General features: G+C 40.5%; 1 long non-coding RNA gene across 1 annotated transcript; it reads right to left on the bottom strand.

Annotated features, from left to right (window-relative positions):
• Window positions 1-6,562: 6,562 nt before the first annotated feature.
• Window positions 6,563-8,674, bottom strand: LOC112079437 (uncharacterized). Its single transcript, XR_002895942.2, has 4 exons — window positions 7,833-8,674; window positions 7,291-7,527; window positions 6,947-7,079; window positions 6,563-6,772 (listed from the first exon to the last, which is right to left on the bottom strand). It is a non-coding gene; the product is annotated as an uncharacterized lncRNA (long non-coding RNA).
• Between the last annotated feature and the right edge of the window lie 902 nt (window positions 8,675-9,576).

Below are 9,576 nucleotides of genomic sequence, written 5' to 3'. Positions count from 1 at the left end.
AGGAGGGAGAAGGAGAAAAGACAAGAGCAGAGAGAATTGAACAACGAGGAGAGAGACGAAGAGAAAAGAGAGAAGAGAAACGGAGATCGAAGAAGACAGCATGAGAGAGGCGAGAGAGAGAGAAGAGACTAGAGAACAGAGTAAAGACAAGAGAGGCAGAACAGAGCATGAGAGAAGAGAACAAGAAAGACAAGAAGAAAGCAGAGGAGAGAGAGAGAGTAAGGAGACGAGAGAGAACGAAGAGAAGTACGTGAGAGAAACGAGAGAACGAAGAGAAACGAGAAGACAGAAATGACACGACACAGAGAGACAAGAGAGCGAGAGAGACAGAGAAATGAGAGACAGACGATGAGAAGACACGAGAAAGAGAACAGAGAAAATAAGCAGAACAGAGACGAGAGGAGACGAACGCAGAAGAGAAACGCAGAGAAGAGAGAGAGAGACAAGAAATTGAGAGACAAGAAGGAGAGAGAAAAGAAAGAGCAAGAATGATAAACAACACAATGCAATAGTGAGTTGCCAAAACGTATTTAGGAAACCATAGACCTATGCGATAATAACCTTCCAATCATCTACTGGATTCGATTAAAACTACTTGACTGTTACTCCGTATTCTTAATAAATACCTCTGGAATTTTTACTGACTGCTTACGGACTATATGTATAAATGATTATTTACATATTCAAACTGCTCACTGACATACTTCTATAAATATTCTGGTTATTGTTACTGAATCTCTCAAAATGACATACTATGTCATAAAGTACGGTTATTTTATGACTGCCTCATGCTATTCTATAAATGTTGTGTTATTTACTGCACTGCTCACCCGTTCTTCTATAAATGTTTGGTTTGATTACTGACTGCTCTACTGCCATATCTATAAAGTTTGCTGGTTATTTTACCTGACTGCTCACTGCATATTTCTATAAATGTTGTTATTTTTACTGACTCGCTTATGCATATTGTATAAATGTTCTCAACTGACGTAATTTTACTGACTCTTACTGACAATCAATGACATATAATGTTCTGTTATTTCACTGACTGCTTACTGCCATATTCTATAATGTTCTGTGTTATTTACCTACTGACAACTTAATGACAATATTGTAAATGTCTGGTTATTCACTGGACTGCTTAACTGCACATATTCTATAAAATGTTCTGGTTATTTACTGCACTGCTACACATGCCGTATTCTATACATAGTTCTGTTATATTTAACTGAACCTGCCCACTGCCAATATCATATAAATTTTCAGGTAATTTTGACTGACTGTCACTCCGTATTCTATAAAATTATCATGGTCTATATTTACTGAAAACACCTCCTGCCGTTATTCCTAATAAATTGTTTCTGGTTAATTTTACTGAACTGTTACTGCCATATTCGATTAAAATGTTTGGTATTTACGACTGGCTCACTGCATATTCTATAAATGTCTGCTAATTTTACTGACTGCTCACCTCCCTATTCTATAAAAATTCATGGTTCATTTTACTGACATGACTTTACGATACTATATATAAATTGTCTTTGGTTATTTTTAGCTGACTGCTCACGCCATATGCTATGAAATATGTTCTATATTTTACTAGCAGAGTAGAGAGAGAAGAAGAGAAGAGAGAAACTGAAGAGAGAGAAGAGAGAAGAATGAGAGAGAGAGGAATGAAGAGAGAGACGAGAGGAAGAGAGAGAGAGAGAGAGAGAGAGTGGCAAGAAGGAAAATTTACCCTTCAGTAAATAATCTATATCATTCAAAGCAAACATGGTTCAGCTACAGAGCTAGAATGAGTAGAATGGGCCTCCCCATTCAAGTCAATGATGCCATAATGTAGATTCTATGTCTAGCGGTTCAGCTGCTGTATAAGGACTCATCAGGTCCAGGTACTGTAAATCTCACCTGTCCAGGAGTCTCATTCGCTTTGAACTGGTCACAGGTCAGTACTAAAGGAAACACAAAACAATACCATCACATTTGGATCGACACCACAACACAATACAACACAATCACACTTGCACAACAACACAACACACTACACCACACACAAGAACACAACACAACATTTAGTGATGTGTGAAATTTATTGTGAATGTTTTGTAATGTTTTTAAACTGCTTTAATGTTGCTGGACCCCAGGAAGAGTAGCTGCTGCCTTGACTGGAACTAATGGGGATCCTTAATAAATACAAATACAACACACCACAACACACACCACAACACAACAACACACACAACAACACAACAACACAACAACACAACAACACACCACAACACCACACCACAACACCACAACACAACACAACAACACATACAAATGAAAACTGTCACATCCTTATGATGTTCATAGTAGATCCAAGTTGTTGCCATGGGTAACCATGTTTACCATCAGATACCAACTAACTAAGATACAAATGAAGACATGAGACAGAGAGGAAGTTGAGGTGTAGATTAAAACACCCAGAAACCCACAGCACACCAGTGATGAGATGTTACCATGGTAACCATCCTAGCACGCATCCCAAATGACAACCTATTATATAGTGCTCTATGGGCCCTGGTCTAATGTAGTGCACTATATAGGGAATAGGGCCCTGGTCTAATGTAGTGCACTATATAGGGAATAGGGCTCTGGTCTGATTTTGTTCTATTATGTCAGATTATGTTAGATTATGTTAGATTATGGTATGTTGTATTATGTTAGATTAAGTTATGTTGTATGATGTTAGATGATGTTAGATTATGTTAGATTATGTTGAATTATGTTAGATTATGTTATGTTGTATTATGTTAGATTATGTTATATTATGTTATATTATTTTGTATTATGTTAGATTATGTTATGTTAGATTATGTTACATTATGTTATGTTGTATTATGTTATGTTATATTATGTTATGTTGATTGATTAATTATGTAGATTGTTTATATTATTTTGTTAGATTTATATTATATTATGTTATATATATTTTATTATGCTATGTGATTATTGTTGTGTTATATTATGTCAGATTATGTTATATTATGTTAGATTATGTTATATTATGTTAGATTGTTATATTATGTTAGATTGTTATATTATATTATGTTAGATTATATTTTATTATGATATGTTGTATTATGTTGTGTTATATTATGTCAGATTATGTCAGCCATGCAATCTTCATAGACAAACATTGTCAGTAGAATGGTTTAACTGAAGAGCTCAGTGACATTCAATGTGGAACCGTTATAGGATGCCACCTTTCCAACAAGTCAGTTCGTAAAATGTCTGTCATTTTAGAGCTGCCCTGGTCAACTGTAAGTGATACTATTGTGAAGGGGAAACATCTAGAAGCAACAACAATTAAGCCYRGAAGTGGTAGGCCACACAAACTCACAGAATGGGACCGTCGWGTGCTGAAGCGCAAAGCTTTATAAAATTGTCTGTCCTCAGTTGCAAAACTCACTACCGAGTTAAAAACGGCCTCTTGAAGAAACGTCAGCACAAGAACTGTTCATCGGGAACTTCATGAAATYGGTTTCCATGGCCGAGCAGCCGCACACAAGCCTAAGATCACCAMGCGCAATGCCAAGCGTCGGCTGGTGTGGTGTAAAGCTTACTGTCATTGGAGCAGTGGAAWCACATTCTCTGGAGTGATGAATCATGCTTCACCATCTGGCAGTCCGGTGGACTAATCTGTGTTTGGCAGATGACTGCTACATGCCAGAATGTATCGTGCCAAGTGTAAAGTTTGGTGGAGGAGGAATAATGATCTGGGACTGTTTTTCATGTTTCACGCTAGGCCCATCCAGTGATCCAGTGATGGGAAAGCTGAAAGCTACAGCATTCTAGACAACTCTGTGCTTCCAATTTTGTGGCAACCGTCTGGGGAATGCCATTTCCTGTTACAGCAAAGCMAGGTCCATACAGAAATGGTTTTTCGAGATCGGTGTGGAAGAACATGACTGGCCTGCACAGAGCCCCGACCTCAACCCTATCATACACCTTTGGGATAAAGTGGAATGCTGACTGTGAGCCAGGCCTATTCGCCCAACATCAGTGCCTGACCTCACTAATGCTCTTGTGGCTGAATGGTAGCAAGTCTCCACAGCAATGCTCCAACATCTAGTGAACAGCTTTCCCAGAAGAGGAGGAGGCTGTTATAGCAGCAATGTTCCAACATCTAGTGAACAGCTTTCCCAGAAGAGGAGGAGGCTGTTATAGCAGCAAAGTTCCAACATCTAGTGAACAGCTTTCCCAGAAGAGGAGGAGGCTGTTATAGCAGCAATGTTCCAACATCTAGTGGAGGAGCTTTATAGCAGCCAGATGTATCCAACATCTAGTGAACACTTTCCCAGTGAAGAGAGGGAGCTGTTATAGCAGCAGCAAGTTCCAACATCTAAGCTGAAACAGCTCCAGAACAGAGAGGAGGCTGTTAAAGCAGCAATGTTTCCAACACATCTAGTGAAGTCTTTCCCAAAGAGAGGCGTTAATTATAGCAGCAAAGGGGGGAATCAACTCCATATTATCCCATGATTTTGAAAGAAATGTTCTACGAAAGGTTCCACATACTTTCGTTCTGTGTATTGTTAGCTTGAATATAGCTGTAATTTTAGTACGTAAAATAGCCACTAAGCCACACTAGCCACTTTTAACGAACACTTATATATGTTACATCATCATCCACATGTTAATGTATATATGACTATCTCTACTATCTCTTCAATACTGATCACTAGCCCACGTAAATTCACTTTATTACATACTAGTTACTATCTATATTACATAACTTACTCTATACCATCTCACGCCATCTTGCCTATGCCGTTACGACCATCACTCATTCATTACTATCTTTATTACATGATCTTATCCCCTTTACACTTGTGTGAAAGTAGTAGTTGGAATTGTAGTTAGATACTTGTTGTATACTGCATTGTCGAACTAGAGCAAACAAGCATTTCGCTACACTCACATTAACATCTGCTAACCATGTGTATGTGAACAAATACAATGTTGAATTTGATATTTGATTTGAAATAGGACCTACTATATTCCAATCCAGGCCTTCCTCTTCTAAGAGACAAAGGTATCGTATTGAAATGTATCGTGTTGGAAGCAATGCGTCATAGTACCAGATTCTACAATCACCTGAGCACTGAGCCTGTTTGTTTGTGTAGTTACTGTATCCAAGGTTGACAGAGGCAACTGTAGCTTCCTTTCTGGTTCTGCAGTCCCCGCCCACTCCACAGACTCCAGCGATCTCATTACACTCATCTATGTCTGAGGGAGAAAGAGATAAAAAGAGAGATGAAGGTAGGGGAGAGACAATGATGATTTTAAAATTATTTATTTTTATTTGACCTTATTTAATCAAGTAGGCAGTTGAGAACAAGTTCTAATTTACAACTGCAACCTGGCCATATAAAGCAAAGCAGTGTACACAACAACAACACAGAGTTACACGTGAATAAACAAACGTACAGTCAATAACACCAATAGAAAATCTGTCTATACAGGATGCAAATGGCTGAGGAGGTAAGGCAATAAATAGGCCATCGTAGCAAAGTAATTACAATTTAACAAATGAACACTGGATGATAGAATGAGCAGATATGTGAAGTAGAAATACTGGTGTGCAAATGAGCAGAAAAGTAAATTAAAACAATATGGGGATGAGGTAGGTAGATTGGATGTGCTATTACAGATGGCTGTTTCAGCTGCAGCGATCGGTAGCTGCTCAGATTAGCTGATGATGAGGAGGAAGAGGAAAAAATGAGGAGGAAAATGATGGTAAGAGACAGAGAGAATGACAGAGAAATAGAGGGGAGAAAAAAATGAGAGAAAGAGAGAAAGAGAGAGAGAGAGAGAGACGAGAGAGAGAAGAGAGAGAGAGAGAAGAGAGAGGAGAGAGAGAGAGAGAGAAGAGAAAGAGAGAGAAGAGAGAGAGAGAGAAGAGAAGAGAGAGAGAGAGAGAGAGAGAGATTATCTAGGGAGTAAGTCATTCAGAAAGTCTCAGTTCTTGCTGCATGCAAGTCAGGGGGGGTCACAGTTCAATCAGGTTTAGGGGCATTTAAGTCAGTGGTGCTCAAACCTCTCCTCTGGGAACCCAGACATTTCACCACTTTGTTGTAGCCCTGAACTAGCTACCTGTTCACCTGATTCACCTAGTCAAGGGCTTTAGGATTGGTTGACAAGTTGAATCAGGTGTACTAGCTGGTGAATAGTTACAATACATGAGACGATTTGGTCCCGGAGAGAGGTTTGAAATCCACTGATTTACGTGTCGCATTCCTGGCTGACTAAATTGTAATTATTGACATTCACCAATGGCTGCGTGCCATCATCCAACTCTGCAGCAGGCATCAAATGCTCTTTATTGCGTTGACGGGGTAACTGATGTGTTAAACACCTAGACAACATCAAATTGCTGCTTTATCCTGTGACGGGGTAACTGATGTTGTTAAAACACCTATACCCGGCATCAAATTGCTGCTATATCCTGTGACGGGTTAACTGATGTGTTAAACACCTATACAGGTGTTGTGATATCTGACAGGGTCTTCAAAAAGAGTGAGGGTCACGGGGTCGAAGTCAGAGGTCTGAGTTCATGGGTAAGAGGTCAGAGCTAGCGTGGCCTTGGCCAACTCACCTGTGCAGGGGCGGGGTGTTGTTGCCGTGGTTACTGAGCCCTGACGGACAGGTGCAGGTGTATCGGCCAGGTGTTTTGTGCACATGCCCAGAGCGCCGCACACCGGGGGAACCCACACACACTCATCCTCATCTGTAGTTGACACACACACACAAGCTAAGCTGAGAGCCTCGCATCACACACACACACACAACACACACACACACACACACACACACACACACACACACAGCAGGCAAAACATGCACACACCCACACACACACACAACCACACACACAGAATCAATGCTCTCTTGTTGGACTCACCCTCACAGTGTCTATGACGTTGTTAAGTTAGATCTGAACCCAGGTCGACACTGGCAGTTGAAGCTCCCGATGGTGTTGAGGCAAATGGTATTGTTCCCACAAACCTGTGGTTTCTCCAGACACTCATTGAGGTCTGAAGAGAGAAGGAAATATGGGGTGTGGTCAAAACGTTTTGCAACAAAAACACTTTTCTATTAGACAACTTCCTGAACAGAGAATATAAGGAGATACTACAAAAGCAATGTTTAAGTCCTTTGACATGTAGCATTTACACACACGCGCATGCACACACGCACGTACGCATGCACACACACACACCCACACACACACACTTGAATCCTCACCCTTACACTCTCCAGTGTGAGCAGTAAAGTTGACAGTTGTTGTGGATTTGAACCCAGGTAGACAGTGACAGTAGAAGCTCCCCTGTGTGTTGTAACACGTGGCATTACTTCCACAGGGTGGGGAAATGTCCCACTCATTACACTCATCTATATCAACACATTGTCGTCTCTCTTTGGCTTTGAAGCCCCTGGGGCAATCTATGGCCTCTAGGTTCCCCAGTAGAGTGAAATGAAGACCTGTGAGGAGAGAGGGGGGAGAAGAAAAGGGGAGAGAGAGATAATTGTTACTTAACCAAACAACTAATAATGCTTGGCTTTCTGGAGTCTTTGGGTCATTACCAAATTGCGTACGAAAACGGTTCATTACTCAAAGCATTTAACACAATGCACACCTGCTGGTGAGGAATAAATATCAGCATGTTTGATGTTTATACASACATTTTCTCCCCCTGCATCCRTCMCCATTTTGTGGTGCAATTGGTAGGTGTGATATCTTATAAACTAATATTTGTTAGAATGTGGGTTTCACATCCTTAACTTACCTTTTTAGCCTTTTTTGAGAGGTGAAATATGTAGTTAAAAACAAAAAGCGTACAGCAGAGGTCAGCGCTCTCTGGCAGGCAGTTCCAACACCCTGGGATTTCCTGGAACACTTGCAAAATAGACCAATCAGAACAGGCCAGGGATTTGGGTTTGAGAAGTCAATGAGAGGAGTGAAACATGATTCATCGCCATGATGACATCGCCTACACCTGTGATCGGGGATTTCTATTGGAGAAGCAGTTTCTGCCTATCTTAAATACTGTACTGTCTTAGACGGCTGTGTGACGTCCAAAGCTTCAAACGTCATCAATCACATGACATTTTTACTTTGATAGAAACATCAACACAGCTGTATCAGATCAGACCAGTTTACTTTGATAGAAACATCAACACAGCTGTATCAGATCAGACCAGTTTACTTTGACATCAATACAGCTGTATCAGATCAGAAGAGATTTGCCAATTTAGATCAGACCCATCCAGTGATTTTTATCAGTAAAATCTAGCTACAAATTCAGCTACTTTTCAGACTGCCTTTTGGGAGTATTGACCTTAGAACTAGAATGAATAGAACGGAAGTCCCCATTCCAAGTCAATGATGACATAATGGGGTGGTCTGGCAGCCATTTTGAGTGTACCCATAACTACCGTAGGAAAGAAACACAGGTTAAGACAATGTAATAACCACTCTGAGCKGTGGAAAATAAACACATTCATGGGTCCAGYACCGGAGCAGAAATGACTGGAAGTGAATGTCAGTAGTACAGAAMGTTAGTCAGCTAAGTTCAAATTGAACAAACTCATAATGAATTTCAGCTACCTACTCAGCTGAGAAATCAGCATGGTACTGGTCCAATGATGTGTTTCATATTCGAACGCTTCTTCATGATTATTATGTTGTCCTAACCTAGACCCATGCCTGGTTCAGAATATACAGGTTAAAACAAATTGATTCTAATATCCAGAACTCCTTGCGCCACTATTACAAGGGACCAGCTTTCAAGATCAACCACCGATAACATTCTAAGGACTGTCAGAGGAGATCCTTCGGAACTTCAAGAAAAAAAGAACTTACCCTGGGCGTTTTCTTTGATATAGAGAAAAAGCATTTGACAAATGTGCACAATGGATTGTGTTACCGGGCTTGCAGACTCCAATCTCAAGCTTACCGCTCTCCATCAGAAAACATCATCACTAGCTTTCTCCACAACGTACAATTAAAGTGAAGGTCCACCAGACAATATCCTCACCTTTCACCCCTGAAGCAGGTGTCCCAACGGGGGCAGTTCTAAGCCCACTATACTTTTTCTACTCTACATATTCAGATATTTACTACCCTCCACCCACCATAGGTCAAGTCTCACAGTTTGCCGATGACCTCTGCTACTGGTCCAGCTCCAAATGTCCTCAACTTGCTGCAAAGAAACTCCAGAAGTCTATTGAAATGATCGAGACATGGTCTAACATGTGGCGAGTAAAATTTAACCCACAAAAGACCCAATGTGTCCTCTTCACAAGAAGCACCAGCAAAAAAAAACAGGAATCCCATAGATCTCAAACTCTACGATAAAACAATAAAAGTAGAAAAAGAAGCAAAATTCCTTGGAGTCACCTTCCAGAAGAACATGACCTGAACAATCCATATAGCGAACATAGAGAGAGAGGGACGAAAAAGACTAAACCACCTAAAAACGGTGTGCGGAAGAAAATATGGAGCCTACCCTCAGACAGTGCTGAAAGTCT

The sequence above is a fragment of the Salvelinus sp. IW2-2015 genome, unplaced genomic scaffold, assembly GCF_002910315.2.
Source record: "Salvelinus sp. IW2-2015 unplaced genomic scaffold, ASM291031v2 Un_scaffold7991, whole genome shotgun sequence".
Classification (NCBI taxonomy): domain Eukaryota; kingdom Metazoa; phylum Chordata; class Actinopteri; order Salmoniformes; family Salmonidae; genus Salvelinus; species Salvelinus sp. IW2-2015.
This window is presented reverse-complemented; position numbering and strand designations above follow the sequence as displayed.